A 24,272-nucleotide genomic window follows, 5' to 3' on the forward strand; every position below is an offset into this window, starting at 1 on the left:
TATATAAAAAAGACGCGCATATTCGAATGGAACGTTCTGTCAGAATTTCAAAGCAATCGGTGAAGAAATTTGGGAGATTCCAGAATGTGTTACTAATACATCCATCAGATGGCGATGTTTTTTCAAAAAAGCTTGTTTTCTCCGGTCACAGGTAAGGCATGTATATAGTAGTATACAGAAACATGCGCCTATACGAATGCAACGTCGTGTCCAAATTTCAAAGCAATCGGTAAAGAGGTTTCGAAGATTTCTCTCACATGAAAAACACGTGAAAAACACAGTTTTTCAAAAAAACATGTTTTTTTTCCGTCACAGACGTTACATCAATATAATATGTATATAAAACCCTGCTCGGAAGTGAATGGAACGTTGTGTGAAAATTTCAAAACAATCGATGAAAAAGTTTCGGAGATTACCGATTTTGAACAAACGAACATTTCCATTTATATTTATATAGATGTCTCTGTGGCTCATTTGGATGCCAAAATTCAACTTGTGTCCTCTTGTTCGTGTTCCACCCATGCTAAATAATTTGTCTTTGTCCACCCTGTCAAACCCCCCCTCCCACACACACACACACACACACACACACACACACGCACGCACACACGCACACACACAGAGACCCACATGGAGGCCCAGACATACTTGGTTGATACCTGGTTGATGGGGTTCTGGGAGTTCTTCTACTCCCCAAGCCCAGCCCGAGGCCAGGCTCGACCTGTGAGAGTTTGGTCCACCAGGCTGTTGCTTGGAGCGGCCCGCAGGCCCACATACCCACCACAGCCCGGTTGGTCCGGCACTCCTTGGAGGAATAAATCTAGTTTCCTCTTGAAAATGTCCACGGTTGTTCCGGCAATATTTCTTATGCTTGCTGGGAGGACGTTGAACAACCGCGGACCTCTGATGTTTATACAGTGTTCTCTGATTGTGCCTATGGCACCTCTGCTCTTCACTGGTTCTATTCTACATTTTCTTCCATGTCGTTCACTCCAGTACGTTTTTTTTTTTTTGAGATATATACAAGAGTTGTTACATTCTTGTACAGCCACTAGTACGCGTAGCGTTTCGGGCAGGTCCCTGGAATACGATCCCCGCCGCGAAGAATCGTTTTTTCATCCAAGTACACATTTTAGTGTTGCGTTAAACAGAGGCTACAGTTAAGGAATTGCGCCCACTAAATCCTCCCCGGCCAGGATACGAACCCATGACATAGCGCTCGCGGAACGCCAGGTGAGTATCTTACCACTACACCACGGAGACTGTTAAAATTGTTAACTAAAAAAGTTCTTTCTAATATTTCTGTGGCTCATTTGGGCACTCAGTTTCCACCTGTGTCCCCTAGTGCGTGTGCCCCTTATGTTAAACAGCCTGTCTTTATCAACCCTGTCGATTCCCTTGAGGATCTTAAATGTGGTGATCATGTCCCCCCTAACTCTTCGGTCTTCCAACGAAGTGAGGTTTAATTCCCGTAGTCTCTCCTCGTAGCTCATACCTCTCAGCTCGGGTACTAGTCGGGTGGCAAACCTTTGAACCTTTTCCATTTTAGTCTTATGCTTGACTAGATATGGACTCCATGCTGGTGCCGCATACTCCAGGATTGGTCTGACATATGTGGTATATAACGGTCTGAAAGATTCCTTACACAAGTTTCTAAAGGCCGTTCTTATGTTAGCCAACCTGGCATATGCTGCTGTTATCCTCTTGATATGAGCTTCAGGGGACAGGTCTGGCGTGATATCAATATGTGTGTGTGTGTGTGTGTGTGTGTGTGTGTGTGTGTGTGTGTGTGTGTGTGTGTGTGTGTGTGTGTACTCAGACAAGCAGCGTTCCAGTTGAAGTGAAGCAAATCAAAATAATGGAAGGTAAGCTGGTAAACACCGGAGAGTGAGGAGCTGGAATCACAAGTGAGGTGTAGAAGTGGAGAAAAAGAGTGACAGTAAAGAAAAGTTTTTGAATTTGTTCATACAAATTTACTTATTGTTATTAATGTACAATTAATATACACTCTCTAGATTATTAATTCACAAATAATCTAGGAATAAGTACAGAAAAGTTTAACTAAGTAAATGTTATCTCTGGTCCCTTACCCTTAAACAGCAGTTATAAATCTACCTCTGAGAAGAATTGAAGAAAATACAAACTTTGATATTGACCAAATTGACCAGTATTGACCATTAGTCAATACTGGGCCCTTACACCTGCAAATATCACTTGTGTAAACTAGTCCTTTACACCAGCAAATACCAGCACATGTGATGTAAACTGCACAAGACAGATCAAGAGTCAAGGCCTAGAACTAAGGCAGGCGAGCTGTGTTCTCACCTAGTTGTGGTGTACAGGATCCTGAGCTTATTGGGCTCTATCATATTTGCATTTAGAACTGTGTATGGAGTCTGCCTCCACCACATCATTGCTCGTGGGTACGAGGGGATATGGGTACTAGGGTCAAGAGTAATATATGTATTATTAAATATATGTGGAAGGTGTTCTACTCGGGTGCTCTACTCGGTAGAACACCTTCCGGGTAGAACACCTTCCTTCAGGCCGTCGCCTTACCGAGCCAGACAGCGGTGCCTTTTACACCTCCTTCAGGGAGCCGGAAAGGCTCCCTGAAGCATCTTGAGGACTCCCACCGAGAATGGCAACGAGCTACTGGGGCCGGCAAGGAATTTTAAGGGTTCGTTTCACCCATCACTTATGGGGCGAGGAGGTGGTGGGTGGCAGGAGGGGTGGGCGTGGGGGAGATGTGGGCGTGAAGCCGCCCACGCCCTCTCACGGGATGGGGCTAGTTAAGGAATGGGAAGTATGGTGGGATAGTGTGATGGAAGATGGTAGGAGGGATGGGACGTAGTTATGGGAGTGAGAGAAAGGGGGGGGGGAAAGATGTAAGGTAATGGGAGGTAGCGTTGGTGGACACTCCTACGATGTCCTACGATAGACAAATTAAGGCCACGATTCACGAAGAACTTGCGTGCCCACTTACGAGGTCTGTACCTCTTATATCAATCATGGCGACTTGGTGTCGCTTTTCACAAAACAGTTTAAGAGTCTTAAGTACTACGAGTCGTAAGCACTCCGTGGTCGTCCTCAAGCCAAGGTTATTATGGCTCTTAAAGACCCGCGCCGCTTTGGAACTTGCAAACTGTTTAGTGAATTACCATCTAAGGTGCTATGATGTACAGACCTCTTAGGTGTTATACGTCTCCCGGCCTGCTATCTCTCGTATCTCTTGTCCAGGAGATGTTAGAGGGGAGGGGTTAGAGCCGGGGGGGGGGGCCGTAGTGGTGAAAAGTGGGAGGTGAGGGGTTGGGGTTAGGATGTGGGGGAGGGGGGAGTGGGGTGAACCAAGGGCTGAGGTGAACTCTGGAATTTCAATGAATATCTGTTAAAGTTTTTCGTTGCGGATAAAACGTGAAATAAATGTTGCATTTATTTTCGAGATGCCGGCACGGGCACTAGTGAGGAAGATGGGGTGAAGAAGTCTTGTGAGAAACAAGGGGGAAGATATGACACAGGTGAGGAGTATGGTACAGAAAAACGGAGGCAGATGAGAGAGAGAATGAGAATAACACAGAAGTAAGAGACAGCAACCCAAAAACGTGGTCTTAAAACCAGTTCTTCTCTGAATAAAAATCCACCAATGATAAAATATTACTAAACTGCAACAGCTACGAGAGTAGTAGAGGAGTTCCATCACTATATATGTTGTAGCCTACGACATGTCGTAGGACACGTCGTAGCTCGCTGTCCATTACCGTAAGACAGAGTGTGGTCGGGTAGACTGTAAAAACAGTGGTTGGGTACCGGCTCGGGCCCTCCAGGACTTCCCAGGAGTTCCGGGTTCGTCGCCTTTTGTACCATCGTGGAAGGCAGGTGCCTGGGAATTACCAGAACGCGGGTTCGAGTCCCACTATTGCCTCAAAATTGATAACTATGATTTTAAAATCATTGATGAATGTAGCTTCTAAATCTAATTATTTCAATACACAGTTTATAATTACAGATATTTCATGTTATGCTGTTATTATGACTTTCTCTTTGGTAAATATTTTACTGTAAATTTATGTTAATTAACCTAACTATAACTGAACAAAATGAACATTTATGAATAGTTATGATTAATTAGTTGATTTTTTATTATAATTATTATCTACCACAAACGTGGCAACAAAGCTAACCAGCATATATACTTTTTCTTCTGTCCTCCATGGACAGGGTTAGAGATCTGTTAAACGTATAATTCAGTGATTTATTGAACAATCAACCACAAAATGTGATTGTAGTGCGTTTAAAATGCTAACCTAACCTAAAGACATAAATACACAAATTTACGTCTGTCCCACATAAACAGTGTTCTTTTGGATTAGTTGATTGAATATATAGAAACCGAGGCATCGTGTTATTAAGATTTGCTCGTCGGCTTGATAACTTATATAGATGTGCTGCTGTTCTTGGACCTTCCTACCAGTTATACTGATCAAGGATACACGACAACTCTGTATCAAACTGTATATCCTTACCTTGTATCTACCTCGCCCCCCCTCCATGGTCTCTACCCCACGGACCAGCCTCCATGGTCTCTACCCCACGGTCCAGCCTCTATGGTCTCTACCCCACGGACCAGCCTCCATGGTCTCTACCCCACGGTCCAGCCTCTATGGTCTCTACCCCACGGGCCAGGCTCCATGGTCTCTACCTCACGGACCAGCCTCCATGGTCTCTACCACACGGACCAGCCTCCATGGTCTCTACCCCACGGTCCAGCCTCTATGGTCTCTACCCCACGGACCAGCCTCCATGGTCTCTACCTCACGGACCAGCCTCCATGGTCTCTACCACACGGACCAGCCTCCATGGTCTCTACCCCACGGACCAGCCTCCATGGTCTCTACCTCACGGACCAGCCTCCATGGTCTCTACCACACGGACCAGCCTCCATGGTCTCTACCCCACGGACCAGCATCCATGGTCTCTACCACACGGACCAGCCTCCATGGTCTCTACCACACGGACCAGCCTCCATGGTCTCTACCACACGGACCAGCCTCCATGGACTCTACCTCACGGACCAGCCTCCATGGTCTCTACCCCACGGACCAGCCTCCATGGTCTCTACCACACGGACCAGCCTCCATGGTCTCTACCCCACGGACCAGCCTCCATGGTCTCTACCACACGGACCAGCCTCCATGGTCTCTACCCCACGGACCAGCCTCCATGGTCTCTACCTCACGGACCAGCCTCCATAGTCTCTACCCCAAGAATCAGCCTCCATGGTCTTTACCCCACGGTCCAGCCTCCATGGTCTCTAGCTCACGGACCAGCCTCCATGGTCTCAAGCTCACGGACCAGCCTCCATGGACTCTACCTCACGGTCCAGCCTCCATGGTCTCTACCTCACGGACCAGCCTCCATGGTCTCTAGCTCACGGACCAGCCTCCATGGTCTCTACCTCACCGACCAGCCTCCATGGTCTCTACCCCACGGACCAGCCTCCATGGTCTCTACCCCACGGACCAGTCTCCATGGTCTCTACCCCAAGAATCAGCCTCCATGGACTCTACTCCACGGACCAGCCTCCATGGTATCTATCTCGCCTTCCTTCCTTCTCCAGCACTCGCCTGATATCTGAGCCTCTCCATGACGACTCCCAACAACTTTCCATGGAGTGTGTGGAGTAACTTAGAATCCACTAAGATACCCCATCAAGAGTGGGCCGCGATCGGACTAAGATAGTCACCCAGCACACTGGTACCCTTGCAAGATTACTCTTGGGATGTCCAGGACAAATCCTAGCCAAGTGGAAGGTGAAACAAAATGGGCTTCGTGGATCTGATAAGAGATCCTAACTAAGTGAACATTTCGAGACAGAACATGATGAAAGGTGAACAGGACGAAGCGTCTGAACGTCAGGGGAAGTGAACGAGGAGTCTCAGCGCCACGGAAAATGAATAACTGAATGCCCCCTACACAGTCTGGTCAATATACTTCGTAATACTATTAACTTACAAAGTAAATCCACCACACACCTACGACTTGCAAACTTCTTTCCCTACACCTCTAAGCATCTAGATACACTGCCCTCCACGCCCGGCCTCCACGGGCGTGGAGGTGTACACTGTGTCATTGTACACAGACGAGCCAGTGTACAGCCAGCCAGCAAGCACAGAAGGCAACCCCAGGAGCCAGGGCCGGGTGTACGCGCACCAGCTGAGAATAATGAGCCACAGTTCTCAACAAATGGCTTGGAACACCGCCGTAGAATAGATAAACGCGGAGTTATAGTGCATATTACGGTCATACACCTCACACCCGCTCACTGGTTTATGCCCTCACCACCGCTAACATTACCAATTTCATAAATAAAATATATATAAATATTATATATATATATATATATATATATATATATATATATATATATATATATATATATATATATATATATATATATATATATATATATATATATATATATATATATATATATATATATATATATATATACGTACGAAAGATCGAGAAAATTCGTGTTAGAATTATTAATCTTACTTTTTCGGTCATATTTAATATATATATATATATATATATATATATATATATATATATATATATATATATATATATATATATATATATATATATATATATATATATATATATATATATATATATATATATATATATATATTATTAAATATGACCGAAAAAGTAAGATTAATAATTCTAACACGAATTTTCTCGATCTTTCGTACGTTTCTTTTCACTGTTGGTGGTAATTCAAAAATCAATTCTCCAAAATTCATTTTTATTTCTAGTCTGACGCGACACTTGAGAGCGTTTCGTAAAACTTATTACATTTTCAAAGACTTTAGCTTACACATACACAACTGAAAAGAACTTACACATCTTCGATTTGTTTATATCTACATTTGAGTGAGGTGGATGGGGTGAGGTGGTATTAATAGGGTAATTAATTCGTCAACACAAGACAGAACACGAAACAATGGGTATTGAATGGAAGTGATTGTAGAAAGCCTATTGGTCCATATTTCTTGATGCTTCTATATTGGAGCGGAGTCTTGAGGTGGGTAGAATATAGTTGTGCATTAATTGGCTGTTGATTGCTGGTGTTGACTTTTTAATGTGTAGTGCCTCGCAAACGTCAAGCCGTCTGCTATCGCTGTATCTATCAATGATTTCTGTGTTGTTTACTAGGATTTCTCTGGCGATGGTTTGGTTATGGGAAGAGATTATATGTTCCTTAATGGAGCCCTATTGCTTATGCATCGTTAAACGCCTAGAAAGAGATGTTGTTGTCTTGCCTATATACTGGGTTTTTTGGAGCTTACAGTCCCCAAGAGGGCATTTGAAGGCATAGACGACGTTGGTCTCTTTTAAAGCGTTCTGCTTTGTGTCTGGAGAGTTTCTCATGAGTAGGCTGGCCGTTTTTCTGGTTTTATAGTAAATCGTCAGTTGTATCCTCTGATTTTTGTCTGTAGGGATAACGTTTCTATTAACAATATTTTTCAGGACCCTTTCCTCCGTTTTATGAGCTGTTGAAAAGAAGTTCCTGTAAAATAGTCTAATAGGGGGTATAGGTGTTGTGTTGGTTGTCTCTTCAGAGGTTGCATGGCGTTTCACTTTCCTTCTTATGATGTCTTCGACGAAACCATTGGAGAAGCCGTTGTTGACTAGGACCTGCCTTACCCTACAGAGTTCTTCGTCGACTTGCTTCCATTCTGAGCTGTGGCTGAGAGCACGGTCGACATAAGCGTTACCAACACTCCTCCTGTACCTGTCTGGGCAGTCGCTGTTGGCATTTAGGCACATTCCTATGTTCGTTTCCTTAGTGTAGACTGCAGTGTGGAAACCTCCGCTCTTTTTCATGACTGTTACATCTAGAAAGGGCAGCTTCCCATCCTTTTCCATCTCGTAAGTGAAACGCAGCACAGAACTCTGCTCAAATGCCTCCTTCAGCTCCTGCAGATGTCTGACATCAGGTACCTGTGTAAAAATGTCGTCAACATACCTGCAGTATATGGCCGGTTTCAAGTTCATTTCGACTAAGACTTTTTGCTCGATGGTACCCATGTAGAAGTTTGCAAACAGGACACCTAGGGGGGAACCCATGGCGACCTCATCTACTTGCTTATACATGTGCCCATCCGGGCTCAAGAAGGGTGCCTCTTTAGTACAAGCTTGGAGTAGTTTCCTCAGAATGTTTTCTGGTATGTCAAGAGGAGTGCAGGCCGGATCACGATACACTCTGTCGGCTATCATCCCGATTGTCTCGTCCACAGGTACGTTGGTAAACAGGGATTCTACGTCCAACGAGGCTCTTATCCCTGTGGCCCGTGTGCCCCGCAGTAAGTCAACAAATTCCTTTGGAGACTTCAGGCTGAAGGCGCAAGGGACATAAGGAGTCAGCAGGCCGTTGAGTCGCTTCGCCAGTCTGTACGTGGGTGTGGGTATCTGGCTAATGATTGGCCGAAGTGGGTATCCAGGCTTGTGTGTCTTGACATTTCCATACGCATATTGTTGGGAGTTTCACCTCTCTTCTCTCTAGTCTGGGGTGAGCAATAGTTATGCTCAAGGTAACTCACCGTAGCCCTGCGGGTCTTCACTCGATCCTCACGGCGCCACTGCACGCTTGGAGAGTCTCCCAGTCAATCTTAACGGCCTCTTATTAAGAAAGAGTGAGAACACGACTCGTTCACATCGACTGTCGCGTGCCCTTCCCAACAATAGGGCTCTACGGTTAAACACAAGGTCGCCAACTGGTGTTTAAGGTGGCCAGTAACACCATCAGTGGACGGGTGTATTCAGTGGAAGCCTTGGCAAGGTCACACTCAAAGATCAGGAATCAGGCAGGTACTTATTGTTATCACTCTATGTTTACCAGTATAATATAGCCACAAGATCAATGGAGGGGATGATAAAAACACAAAGAGAGTTTTGTCTTTTACTTAAAATGTATGAAAGATGTCACAAAGCCAAACAACAACAAATAAGTCAACTGATCCCGACGCGGCCGGAAGTTCCCACGGATAGTATGCGATCACTATGGTGGCAACACTCCCCCTCCTCATCAAGTGTCAAGATCAGCTGATTGCCTGGCTCCCGCGCGCGCGAAAGCTTTGCTTGTTTTCTAGATTCGCGCGCACTGTTTTTTTTAAATTCTCCAATATTACCATGAACTCGCACACACGATATTGGCTACAATAGCACGTATCACTTGGTTACACTGTACTCAGGCTCAAACAGTCTTTTCTACAATCAATGCTATAATGATTCACTGTAATGGCTTTACATTGTTCTTCACTCAGCAATATATTAAGAACTATTAACACTGGAGTTTTCAATACTTTTTCTCGTGGGCGATAACGCAATAATTCACTATACTCACAAATGATTATTCACTGAATGAACATAAACATATATATGGTATGTAAATCAATCATCAATACATGGAAAATAAATAGTTTCTGAGCACATAGCCTAACCTCCAAATACTGGCATAATATTATATATAATTTGCCACTATATGTTCATATCAAAATCTATAGAAAGATATACACAACACAGTAAATTATCACTGGTTCCTGGTGCCTGTACACACCAATAATCAACATGAATATTACAAGTACTCTTGATAGTACTGTCTAGCACACTGGTGCTTTACCGTGACATGGGTGAGACTTGCTCATGACATATAAAATCCTCAGGCTAGATAATATAGCCGAATAACATAGCTAACTAAAGGGGGATGGGGAGGGAACTAGAAACACCTACTTCACCCTATCCTCCGATGAGAGTCGAGATGTAGCTCCTGGTCCCCGTGTCGGGAACGCCCCCACACTACACGTCGTCGTGTCCTACCAGAGCCTCTCGTCGTCCCACCGTTTAGCGCGTCGTCTCCGTGCCTCCTCACTGCAGGTCCGTCCTCCTTCTTGACTTCTTGAAGGTTGGAGTCGGTCTCCCGGCCGTCGTCTTCTCCCAGCAACGGCTGTCGCCTACGTCTCAGCTACAGTCGTCCGGTTTCCCCAAATAGTCCTCTCTTCCTCAGCTACCCAGTGGCTCTGTCAGCCACTACGCTGTCACGAACTGGTGAATTGCCACAGACGTCAACATACGTCACTGCATGGCTTCACTGCTTCTTGCACAGCACCTGACTGGAGCACTTGTTGCTCAAATAACCGTCAATTCCCTCTTCCGGTTCAACACATGAACTAGGGAAGACTTCTCAGAGTACTGGCGTACTTCAGGTGACGCGTAAATCCACGGTAGCGGGGAACAACTGTCCAACTGACAGGACCACCCGTCGCACGTCCGACCTCTATGACGTGTCGTGTCTGACTGCTGGCGCCAGAGTGGCGCGCGGGCTGGACCCCCTTCCTTCGTGACGTCACTTTTGCTACGGGAAGTTTTCATTGGCTCCCGGTGCCACATTGCTGTCGGTGACCAATCTGGTGCCACTGACGTCACACGGTTTTGGCGGGAGATCAGAGAGGTAAGCGCCATCTTGGCTCCATAAAGGGCCTAAACCACAGGCCAAAATATTACTATTTCACAAATTTCTCGGCTCTCCGAGAACACTTCACTCTCTCCCATATATCAAATTGTAGCCTGCAACGTAGAGAACGCTTGGGAAAAGTAGACATGACTCTTACTGCAGGCGTGGGAGAATTATAAGGGGGGGAACTCCGTCACAATATCCAGGTTTATATTCCCCAATAACCTTTGGCAGGTGGAGTCCGGATTTCTTGGCATTCACAGTTTCGATCAGTTTGTTGACCTTTGCTTTCAATTCGGCTGCAGTGTCCTTCGTTACCCTTTGGAATTTAGTTTGGTCAGAGAGTATGAGGTTCATTTTCGCCAGATATTCGTCTTTTTTAAGAATGACGTATATTGGCGACTTGTCACCTCTCCTGACAACTATCTCCTTGTTCTCACGAAGGCTCTTAGCTGCCGCTTTGAGCTCGGGGGACAGTATGGTGCTTCTGTAGTTGCCTCGATTCTTTCCTCCTTCCGCAATAAGTTCTGCTTGTAAGGTATCTTTGGTAGTGACCTTCTTGTGTGTCTCGAGGTCGAATATGTCGTCCAACAGAATTTCCAACTCCACTTTCCGGGCCATCTCACTCGGTCTAGACATAACGTGACAGTTTATACCCAGATTTAGGAGAGTGACTTGGTCCTCAGTGAGGTTAATTCCTGCAAGGTTCAGGAAGCCATCTCTCGGTCGTGGAATTGCCATAGGTCCTCCATATATATCTAACTATTAATCTTACTTTTTCGGTCATATTTAATAATATATGTCTACAGGAAAGACTGCTACCAAAATAAACTAATATATATATATATATATATATATATATATATATATATATATATATATATATATATATATATATATATATATATATATATATATATATATATATATATATATATATATATATGTATATATATATATATATACATATATATATACATATATATATACATATATATATATATTATATATATACATATATATATACATATATATATTATATATATACATATATATATACATATATATATATATATATATATATATATATATATATATATATATATATATATATATATGTCGTACCTAGTAGCCAGAACGCACTTCTCAGCCTACTATTCAAGGCCCGATTTGCCTAATAAGCCAAGTTTTCCTGAATTAATATATTTTCTCTAATTTTTTTCTTATGAAATGATAAAGCTACCCATTTCATTATGTATGAGGTCAATTTTTTTTTTATTGGAGTTAAAATTAACGTAGATATATGACCGAACCTAACCAACCCTACCTAACCTAACCTAACCTATCTTTATAGGTTAGGTTAGGTTAGGTGGCCGAAAAAGTTAGGTTTGGTTAGGTTAGGTAGTCGAAAAACAATTAATTCATGAAAACTTGACTTATTAGGCAAATCGGGCCTTGAATAGTAGGCAGAGAAGTGCGTTCTGGCTACTAGGTACGACATATATATATATATATATATGTCGTACCTAGTAGCCAGAACGCACTTCTATGCCTACTATTCAAGGCCCGATTTGCCTAATAAGCCAAGTTTTCATGAATTAATTGTTTTTCGACTACCTAACCTAACCTAACCTAACGTTTTCGGCTACCTAACCTAACCTAACCGATAAAGATAGGTTAGGTTAGGTTAGGTAGGGTTGGTTAGGTTCGGTCATATATCTACATTAATTTTCACTCCAATAAAAAAAAATTGACGTCATACGTAATGAAATGGGTAGCTTTATAATTTCATAAGAAAAAAATTAGAGAAAATATACTAATTCATGAAAACTTGGCTTATTTGGCAAATCGGGCCTTGAATAGTAGGCATAGAAGTGCGTTCTGGCTATTAGGTACGACATATATATATATATATATATATATATATATATATATATATATATATATATATATATATATATATATATATATATATATATATATATATATATATATATATATATATATATGTCGTACCTAGTAGCCAGAACTCACTTCTCAGCCTACTATGCAAGGCCAAATTTGCCTAATAAGCCTAGTTTTCATGAATTAATGTTTTTTCGACTACCTAACCTACCTAACCTAACCTAACCTAACGTTTTCGGCTACCTAACCTAACCTAACCTATAAAGATAGGTTAGGTTAGGTTAGGTAGGGTTGGTTAGGTTCAGTCATATATCTACGTTAATTTTAACTCCAATAAAAAAAAATTTACCTCATACATAATGAAATGGGTAGCTTTATCATTTCATAAGAAAAAAATTAGAGAAAATATATTAATTCAGTAAAACTTGGCTTATTAGGCAAATCGGGCCTTGCATAGTAGGCTGAGAAGTGAGTTCTGGCTACTAGGTACGACATATATATATATATATATATATGTCGTACCTAGTAGCCAGAACGCACTTCTCAGCCTACTATGCAAGGCCCGATTTGCCTAATAAGCCAAGTTTTCATGAATTAATGTGTTTTCGACTACCTAACCTACCTAACCTAACCTAACCTAACTTTTTCGGCTACCTAACCTAACCTAGCCTAAAAAGATAGGTTTGGTTAGGTTAGGTAGGGTTGGTTAGGTTCGGTCATATATCTACGTTAATTTTAACTTCAATAAAAAAAATTGACCTCATGCATAATGAAATGGGTAGCTTTATCATTTCATAAGAAAAAAATTAGAGAAAATATATTATTTCAGGAAAACTTGGCTTATTAGGCAAATCGGGCCTCGCATAATAGGCTGAGAAGTGCGTTCTGGCTACTAGGTACGACATATATATATATATATATATATATATATATATATATATATATATATGTCGTACCTAGTAGCCAGACCGCACTTCTCAGCCTACTATGCAAGGCACAATTTGCCTAATAAGCCAAGTTTTCATGAATTAATTTTTTTTCAACTACCTAACCTACCTAACCTAACCTAACCTACCTTTTTTCGGCAACCTAACCTAACCTAACCTATAAAGATAGGTTAGGTTAGGTTAGGTAGGGTTGGTTAGGTTCGGTCATATATCTACGTTAATTTTAGCTCCAATAAAAAAAAATTGACCTCATACATAATGAAATGGGTAACTTTATCATTTCATAAGAAAAATATTTGAGAAAATATATTAATTCAGGAAAACTTGGCTTATTAGGCAAATCGGGCCTTGCATAGTAGGCTGAGAAGTGCGTTCTGGCTACTAGGTACGACATATATATATATATATATATATATATATATATATATATATATATATATATATATATATATATATATATATATATATATGTATATATATATATATATATATATATATATATATATATATATATATATATATATATATATATATATATATATATATATATATATATATATATATATATGCAGAATAACCGCATGTGAAAAATAGAAAATGCTTATCGCGTTTTCGGCTACTTCGCCTTCATCAGAGCAAAGTAGAATGAGGTTCTACTTTGCTCTGATGAAGCCGACTTAGCCGAAAACGCGTTAAGCATTTTCTATTTTTCACATGCGGTTATTCTGCATACTTGGATCAGTGTTTTTGTGATCATTGTTGCATATATATATATATATATATATATATATATATATATATATATATATATATATATATATATATATATATATATATATATATATATATATATATATATGAATTTTGGAGAATTGTGTTGTGTTGTGTTGAATTGTGTTGACGAATTAATTACCCTATTAATGCCACCTCACCCCATCCACCTCACTCAAATGTAGATATAAACAAATCGGAGATGTGTAAGTTCTCTTCAGTTGTGTATGTGTAAACTAAAGTCTTTGAAAATGTAATAAGTTTTACGAAACGCGCTCAAGTGTCGCGTCAGACTAGAAATAAAAATGAATTTTGGAGAATTGATTTTTGAATTACCACCACCAGTGAAAAGAAATGTACGAAAGATAGAGAAAATTCGGGTTAGAATTATTAATCTTACTTTTTCGGTCATATTTAATAATAATAATAATATATATATATATATATATATATATATATATATATATATATATATGTATATATATATATATATATATATATATATATATATATATATATATATATATATATATATATATATATCTTATTGCTTCTTAATTACAATTATTACTTAACCTATACCCTTGATAGGTTAAGTAATAATTGTAAATATGAAGCAATAAGATGCTTATCTTAACATACTAAGAAGGTTAGGTGAGGTAGGTGTTTTCTAAGAAGCTTTTCAAGGTAAACTAAAATATTCACAATCAATTAGTATGTCACATATGCACTTATTAAATAAGCCAATATTGACTGGAAGCAAGTGCGAGAACGGGTTTGCCTGTGACGGTAAAAAAAATGCTTCTTCTCAAAAACTGTACTTTTCATGTGAGGGAAATCTTCGAAACCTCTTTACCGATTGCTTTGAAATTCTGACACAACGTTTCATTCGAATAGGCGCGTATTTTTATATATCTACTATATACATGCCTCGCCTGTGTCAGGAAAAAACATTCGGTTTTTAAAAAACAGTGCCATCTGTTGGACGTAAGAGCAACACACACTGTAATCTCCGAATGTTCTTCACCGATTGCTTTGAAATTTTGACACAACGTTGCATTCGAATAGGCGCGTCTTTTTATATACCTACTATATTGATGCCACACTTGTGACAGGAAAAATCATGCGTTTTTGAAAAACAGCACCATCTGATGCACATAATGGCAACATGCACGCTCTACTAATATGTCATGAATTCCATTTCAATGTTTCCGATTGCATTGATAAATTTTATTTTCATAGATTTCGACTTATTTTATTTTTTATTGAAATATTTTGTGTGACATTGTGTTGGAATTGAGCTGTGCTGTTTACCATACCGTTCATTTCGTAATTATAAGTATAGATCGCACACCTGTGACAGGTAAAACTATGCTTTGCTTGACAAACAGCGCCATCTGTTGCCTGTAAGAGCAATGAATTCAATTTCAATGTTTCTGATTGCATTGATAAATAGAATTTTCATAGATTTTTATTTATTTTCATTTTGATTTAATTATTTAGTGTGAATTGCTTTGGAATTGAGCTGTGTTGTTTACCATACCGTTCATTTAGTAAGTACAGTTAATTTTTTATTTTTTAATATTTTCATATAATTTTTTAGCTGTTTTTCTTGTATTTCAGTGAAGGGAACATCAGATCACTTGATGTTCCCAATTTTCTGATGTGAACATCAAACCATTTTGGAAGGCATCAGGCGAGGGAGTGGGGAATGGTGGGGATGACGAGGGGACGGGAGTGGGAGATTGTGGGGAGGACAAGGGGACAAGGGAGGGGGTAATTGTGGGGAAAGACGAAGGGACGGGGGAGTTTGGGATGGTGGGGGACGAGGGGTTGGGGAATGGAGAATGATAGGGAGGACAAAGGAACAGGGGGAGATGGACATAGTGGGAAGGAAAAGGGGATGGTGGAGTGGGGAATGGTTGGGAGGCCGAGGAGATGGGTGAGGAGAGAATGGTGGGGATGGCAGAGGGACAAGAATAGTTGCTGTGGCTCAGCAATGCACATGCGTTGCTGAGCCAGAGCAACGCGTGGCCTGGTACCGCTAATATATATATATATATATATATATATATATATATATATATATATATATATATATATATATATATATATATATATATATATATATATATATATATATACAACTTTAGAACACTTTCCCACCAGGAGACTCGAACCCTAGCCAGCACAGAAGCCTTCCAGCAACTGGCATAACAGGTACGCCTTAACCCACTCCACCACCTGCTCAGACCCTTAAAGAGATGGTAATTTCGGAGTATTTATTCACTCCAAAGATCACCACCTCCCAAGAGCACTAGAGCAAGTGAGGGGTCATTTTTACGTTTTTTCATCAAGTCCCTGTTAATATGGGAGAACACTGTGTCTATGCTTAAGGCACAACTCTCCTAAACACGAGAGTGAAGTATACAAATATACTTATCATATATATATATATATATATATATATATATATATATATATATATATATATATATATATATATATATATATATATGCGCAAGTGCCGGCGGGGAAGTGGTTCAAATAGCTTCGGCTATCACTTCCTTATGTACGGTCGTGATGGTCAAGCGGATTAAGGCGTCCCTGTACATACCAGTTGCGTTGCTCCTGGCAGTATGGGTTCGAGTCACTTCTGGGGTGTGAGTTTTCAGTTATATATATATATATATATATATATATATATATATATATATATATATATATATATATATATATATATATATATATATATATTATATATATATATATATATATATATATATATATATATATATATATATATATATATATATATACATATATATATATATATATATATATATATATATATATATATATATATATATATATATATATATATATATGTCGTACCTAGTAGCCAGAATGCACTTCTCGGCCTACTCTGCAAGGCCCGATTTGCCTAATAAGCCAAGTTTTCCTGAATTAATTTATTTTCTCTAATTTTTTTCTTATGAAATGATAAAGCTACCCATTTCATTATGTATGAGGTCAATTTTTTTTATTGGAGTTAAAATTAACGTAGATATATGACCGAACCTAACCGACCCTACCTAACCTAACCTAACCTATCTTTATAGGTTAGGTTAGGTTAGGTAGCCGAAAAAGTTAGGTTAGGTTAGGTCAGGTAGGTTAGGTAGTCGAAAAACAATTAATTCATGAAAATTTGGCTTATTAGGCAAATCGGGCCTTGAATAGTAGGCTGAGAAGTGAGTTCTGGCTACTAGGTACGACATATATATATATATATATATTTATATATATATATATATATATATATATATATATATATATATTGTTGGGGTTTCACCTCTCTATTCTCTTACTCTGGGGTGAGCAATAGTTATGCTCAAGGTAACTCACCGTAGCCCTGCGGGTCTTCACTCGATCCTCACGGCGCCACTGCACGCCAGGTGAGTCTCCCAGTCGATCTTAACTGCCTCTTATTAAGAAAGAGTGAGAACGCGACTCGTTCACTTGACTGTCGTGTGCCCTCCCCAACAATCGGGCTCTACGGTTAACCACAAGGTCGCCAACTGGTGTTTTAGGTGGCCAGTAACACCATCAGTGGACTGGTGGAATTAGTGGTAGCCTTGGCAAGGTCACACTCAAAAGATCAGGAATCAGGCAGGTACTTATTGTTATCACTCTATGCTTACCAGTATAATATAGCCACAAGATCAATGGAGGGGATGACATAAACACAAAGATAGTTTTGTATTTTACTTAAAATGTATGAAAGATGTAACAAAGGCCAAACAACTTCAAATAAGTCAACTGATCCCGACGTGGCCGGAAGTTCCCACAGATAGTATGCGATCACTAGGGTGGCAACACCTCCCCCTCCTCATCAAGTGTCAAGAACAGCTGATCGCCTGGCCCCAGCGCGGAAGCTCTTTGCTTGTTTTTAGATTCACGTGCGCTGTTTCCTTAAGTTCTCCAATATTACTATGAACTCGCACACACGATATTGGCTACAGTAGCACGTATCACTTGGTTATACTGTACTCAGGCTCAAACAGTCTTTTCTACAATCAATGCTACCATGACTCACTGTAATGGTCTTACACTGTTATTCATCCAATAATATATTATGAAATATTAACACTGGAGTTTTCAGTACTTTCTCTCGTGGGCGATAACGCAATAATTCACTGTACTCACAAATGACTCATCACTGCATAAACATAGCATATATAATGTAGATACATCAAATATCAATACATGGAAAATAAATGATTTCTGGGCACACAGCCTAACTTTCAAATACTGGCCTAATATTATATATAATTTACCACTATATGTTCATATCAAAATCTATAGAAAGATATACACAACACAGTAAATTTATCACTTGTTCCTGGTGCCTGTACACACCAATAATCAACATGAATATTACAAGTACTCTTGATAGTACTGTCTAGCACATTGGTGCTTTACCGTGACATGGGTGAGACTTGCTCACGACATATAAAATCCTCAGGCGAGATAATATAGCCGAATAACATAGCTAACTAAAGGGGAATGGGGAGGGAACTAGAAACGCCTACTTCACCCTATCCTCCGATGAGAGTCGAGATGTAGCTTCTGGTCCTCGTGTCGGGAACGCCCCCACACTACACGTCGTCGTGTCCTACCGGAGCCTCTCGTCGTCCCACCATTTAGCGCGTCGTATCCGTGCCCCCTCACTGCAGGTCCGTCCTCCTTCTTAACTTCTTGAAGGTTGGAGTCGGTCTCCTGGCCGTCGTCTTCTCCCAGCAACGGCTGTCGCCTACGTCTCAGCTACAGTCGTCCGGTTTCCCCAAATAGTCCTCTCTTCCTCAGCTACCCAGTGGCTCTGTCTGCCACTACGCTGTCACGAACTGGTGAATTGCCACAGACACCACATACGTCACTGCACGGCTTCACTGCTTCTTGCACAGCACCTGACTGGAGCACTTGTTGCTCAAATAACCGTCAATCCCCTCTTCTGGTTCAACACATGAACTAGGGAAGACTTCTCAGAGTACTGGCGGACTTCAGGTGACGCGTAAATCCACGGGAGCGAGAAACAACTGTCCAACTGACAGGACCAACCGTCGCACGTCCGACCTCTATGACGTGTCGTGTCTGACTGATGGCGCCAGAGTGGCGCGCGGCCTGGACTCCCTTTCTTCGTGACGTCACTTTCGCTACGGGAAGTTTTCATTGGCTCCCGGTGCCACATTGCTGTCGGTGACCAATCCGGTGCCACTGACGTCACACGGTTTTGGCGGGAGATCAGGGAGGCAAGCGCCATCTTGGCTCCCTAAAGGGCCTAAACCACAGGCCAAAATATTACTATTTCACAAATTTCTCGGCTCTCCGAGAACACTCCACTCTCCACATATATCAAATTGTAGCCTGCAACGTAGAGAACGCTTGGGAAAAGTAGACATGACTCTTACTGCAGGCGTGGGAGAATTATAAGGGGGGGAACTCCGTCACAATATATATATATATATATATATATATATATATATATATATATATATATATATATATATATATATATATATATATATATATATATATATATATATATATATATATATATATATATATATATATATATATATATATTAGTATATTTTGGTAGCAGTCTTTCCTGTAGACATATATTATTAAATATGACCGAAAAAGTAAGATTAATAATTCTAACACGAATTTTCTCAATCTTTCGTACATTACGCTTCACTGTTGGAGGTAAATCAAAAATCACTTCTCCAAAATTCATTTTTATTTCTAGTCTGACGCGACAAGGGCGCGTTTCGTAAAACTTATAACATTTTCAAAGACTTCACAAATACACAACAGATTAGAACTTGCGTTTCCCTGATTTTATATCTACATTTGAGTGAGGTGGGAAGGGTGATGTGGCATTACATTTGAGTGAGGTGGGAAGGGTGATGTGGCATTAACACAAGACAGAACACTAGGGGATATTAATAGGGTATTAAAAGTATCAACACAAGACAGAACAGAAACAATGGGTATTGAATAGAAGTGTTTGTAGAAAGCCTATTGGTCCATATTTCTTGATGCTTCTATATTGGAGCGGAGTCTTGAGGTGGGTAGAATATAGTTGTGCAATAATTGGCTGTTGATTGCTGGTGTTGACTTCTTGATGTGTAGTGCCTCGCAAACGTCAAGCCGCCTGCTATCGCTGTATCTATCGATGATTTCTGTGTTGTTTACTAGGATTTCTCTGGCGATGGTTTGGTGATGAGAAGAGATTATATGTTCCTTAATGGAGCCCTGTTGTTTATGCATCGTTAAACGCCTAGAAAGAGATGTTGTTGTCTTGCCTATATACTGGGTTTTTTGGAGCTTACAGTCCCCAAGTGGGCATTTGAAGGCATAGACGACGTTAGTCTCTTTTAAAGCGTTCTGTTTTGTGTCTGGAGAGTTTCTCATGAGTAGGCTGGCCGTTTTTCTGGTTTTATAGTAAATCGTCAGTTGTATCCTCTGATTTTTGTCTGTAGGGATAACGTTTCTATTAACAATATCTTTCAGGACCCTTTCCTCTGTTTTATGAGCTGTGGAAAAGAAGTTCCTGTAAAATAGTCTAATAGGGGGTATAGGTGTTGTGTTAGTTGTCTCTTCGGAGGTTGCATGGCTTTTCACTTTCCTTCTTATGATGTCTTCGATGAAACCATTGGAGAAGCCGTTATTGACTAGGACCTGCCTTACCCTACAGAGTTCTTCGTTGACTTGCTTCCATTCTGAGCTGTGGCTGAGAGCACGGTCGACGTATGCGTTAACAACACTCCTCTTGTACCTGTCAGGGCAGTCGCTGTTGGCATTTAGGCACATTCCTATGTTTGTTTCCTTTGTGTAGACTGCAGTGTGGAAACCTCCGCCCTTTTCCATGACTGTTACATCTAGAAAAGGCAGCTTCCCATCCTTTTCCGTCTCGTAAGTGAAACGCAGCACGGAACTCTGCTCAAATGCCTCCTTCAGCTCCTGCAGATGTCTGACATCAGGTACCTGTGTAAAAATGTCGTCAACATACCTGCAGTATATGGCCGGTTTCAAGTTCATGTCGACTAAGACTTTTTGCTCGATGGTACCCATGTAGAAGTTTGCAAACAGGACACCTAGGGGAGAACCCATGGCGACCCCATCTACTTGCTTATACATGTGCCCATCCGGGCTCAAGAAGGGTGCCTCTTTAGTACAAGCTTGGAGTAGTTTCCTCAGAATACTTTCTGGCATGTCAAGAGGAGTACAGGCTGGATCACGATACACTCTGTCGGCTATCATTCCGATTGTCTCGTCCACAGGTACGTTGGTAAACAGCGATTCTACGTCCAACGAGGCTCTTATCCCTGTGGCCCGTGCGCCCCGCAGTAAGTCCACAAATTCCTTTGGAGACTTCAGGCTGAAGGCGCAAGGAACATAAGGAGTCAGCAGGCCGTTGAGTCGCTTCGCCAGTCTGTACGTGGGTGTGGGTATCTGGCTAATGATTGGCCGAAGTGGGTTTCCAGGCTTGTGCGTCTTGACATTTCCATACGCATATCCAGGTTTATATTCCCCAATGATCTTTGGCAGGTGGAGTCCGGATTTCTTGGCGTTCACAGTTTCGATCAGTTTGTTGACCTTTGCTTTTAATTCGGCTGTAGTGTCCTTCGTTACCCTTTGGAACTTATATATATATATATATATATATATATATATATATATATATATATATATATATATATATATATATATATATATATATATATATATATATGTCGTACCTAATAGCCAGAACGCACTTCTCAGCCTACTATGCAAGGCTCGATTTGCCTAATAAGCCAAGTTTTCCTGAATTAATATATTTTCTCAAAATTTTTTCTTATGAAATGATAAAGCCACTCATTTCATTATGTATGAGGTCAATTTTTTTTTATTAGAGTTAAAACTGACGTAGATATATGACCGAACCTAACCAACCCTACCTAACCTAACCTAACCTATCTTTATAGGTTAGGTTAGGTTAGGTAGCCGAAAAAGTTAGGTTAGGTTAGGTTAGGTAGGTTAGGTAGTCGAAAACCAATTAATTCATGAAAACTTGGCTTAATAGGCAAATCGGGCCTTGCATAGTAGGCTGAGAAGTGAGTTCTGGCTATTAGGTACGACATATATATATATATATATATATATATATTCCATATATATATATGGAAATATGCATTTCCATATATATATATGGAAATGCTCGTTTGTTCAAAATCGCTAATCTCCGAAAGTTCTTCACCGATTGCTTTGAAATTTTCACACAACGTTCCATTCGCATCCGAGCGGGTTTTAATATACATACTATATAGATGTCACGTCTATAATAGGAAAAAACATGATTTTTTTTAAACTGTGTTTTTCATGTGTTTTTTATGTGAGGGAAATCTTTGAAATCTCTTTACCGATTGCTTTGAAATTTTGACACAATGTTGCATTTGAATAGATGCGTGATTTTATATACTACTAAATACATGCCTAACCTGTGACAGGAAAAAATATTTTTTTTTTAACCGGCGCCATATGTTGGACGTAAGAGCAATACACCTTGTAATCTTCGAAAGTTCTTTACCGGCTGATCTTAAATTTTGACACAACGTTCCAGTAGAATACGCGCATTTTTTCATATACCTACAATATAGATGCCACTCCTTTGACATGAAAAAAACAGTTTTTTTTTTTAAACAGAGCCATCTGTTGCACATAGAGTATGTGTTGCACATAAGCAACACACACTATACTAATTATGTTTCGATTCCATTTCAATGTTTCCAAAGGCACTGATAAATTTAATTTTCATAGATTTCGATTTATTTTCATTTTGATTTAATTATTTTGAGTGACATTGCATTGGAATTGAACTGTGCTGTTTACCATACCGTTCATTTCATAAGTATAAGCATAGATGCCACACCTGTGACAGGTAAAAAAAAATTTGTTAAGAAGCAACCCCATCTGTTGCACGTAAGAGCAACACACGCTATACTAAATATGTTACAATTCCATTTCAATGTTTCTGATTGCACTGACAAATTGAATTTTCATAGATTTCGATATATTTTAAATTTGATTTAATTATTTTGTGTGCCATTGCGTTGGAATTGAGCTGTGTTGTTTACCATACCATTCATTTCGTGGGTATAATTATAGATGCTACACCTGTGACAGGTAAAAACATTTTTTGTAAACAGCATCATCTGTTGCACGTAAAAGAAACACAGGCTATACTAAAAATGTTACGATTCCATTTCAATGTTTCTGATTTCATTGATAAATTGAATTCTCATAGATTTTAATTCATTTTCATTTTGATTTCACTACTTTGTTTGACATTGCATTGGAATTGAGCTGCGTTGTGTACCATACCGTTCATTTCGTAAATATAATTTATTTTTTTATTGTTTTTCATTTCGTTTTTTAACTGTTTTTCTTATATTTCTGTGATGGGAACATCAGTATATTTGATGTTCCCAATTTTCTGATGGGAACATCAGATCATTTGGGAATGCGTCAAAAGAGGGAGTGGGGAATGGTGGGGAAGATGAGGGGATTGGGAGAATTGAGGATGGTGGGGAAGACGAGGGGATTGGGAGAATTGAGGATGGTGGGGACGAGGGGACAGGGCAATGGAGAATGGAGGGGAGGACATGGGGAGTAGGGGATGGTGGGGAGGAGGTAGGGATGGTGAAGTGGGGAATAATTAGGAGAACGAGGGGATGCTGGAGTGGGGAATGGTGGGGAGGACAAAGGGACAGGGGAGGGGGAATGATGGGGAGGATGAGGGGACGGGGGAGGAGGAAATGGTGGGGAGGACTGAGAAACAGGAGAAACCTGCGTTGCTGAGCCACATCAATGCGTGGCCGGGTACAGCTAGTATATATATATATATATATATATATATATATATATATATATATATATATATATATATATATATATATATATATATATATATATATATATATATATATATATATATATATATATATATATATATATATATATATATATGTATATATATATATATATATATATATATATATATATATATATATATATATATATAT

This window comes from Procambarus clarkii, chromosome 4, assembly GCF_040958095.1.
Source record: "Procambarus clarkii isolate CNS0578487 chromosome 4, FALCON_Pclarkii_2.0, whole genome shotgun sequence".
NCBI lineage: Eukaryota > Metazoa > Arthropoda > Malacostraca > Decapoda > Cambaridae > Procambarus > Procambarus clarkii.